The sequence below is a fragment of the Pinus tabuliformis genome, chromosome 9 (assembly GCF_031772625.1).
Source record: "Pinus tabuliformis cultivar Carrire ecotype Pingquan chromosome 9, CPIR1, whole genome shotgun sequence".
NCBI lineage: Eukaryota > Viridiplantae > Streptophyta > Pinopsida > Pinales > Pinaceae > Pinus > Pinus tabuliformis.
Genome location: NC_142307.1, coordinates 1,589,405,156 through 1,589,405,791, shown reverse-complemented (window position 1 = coordinate 1,589,405,791; position 636 = coordinate 1,589,405,156).

Sequence of the window (636 nt, the reverse complement as noted above, 5' to 3'; positions counted from 1 at the left end):
AAACCGAACCGCAGGTCCTTACACCGCGTTTCCCAGACTTGGGTAGCAATTTTTGTTGTGACGCGAAATGGAAACCTCGTGTGTGTCTGCTGACTTGGGTAGCAGTTTTCATCACACCGCGAAATGGACACCCCAAGTTCCCCAGACTTTGGCAGCTCTTCGTGGCCCCACGACATGGAAATCCGAAGTTCCACAGACTCTCTGCCGATTCAGGGTGTGCCACGACATGGAAACAGCGAGTTCCCCAGACTTGGGCAGCAGTTTCGAAACACCCCAGGTTCCCGAGACTTGCGAGCTGGTTTGCATCGTCATGGAAACCCCAAGTTCCCTGCGTTTCCCTCATCCCGTAAAATGTGGAAACCGTGGTTCCATCAAGGGCAGGACATGGAAACCCCAAGCTTCCTAGGCTTTGGTACCAGGGCGCGACATGGAAAACCCAGAGTCTCCACAGGCTTGTGCGCCGCCGGCTTCGGTCGTGGCGTGACATGGAAACCCCAAGTTTCCCCAGGCTTGGGCACTAGGGCGTGACATGGAAACCCCCAGTTTCCGCAGGCTTGGGCGCCACCGGTTTCGGTCATGGCGTGACTCGGAAACCCCAAGTTTCCCAAGGCTTGGGCGCGACTTGTAAACCCCAAA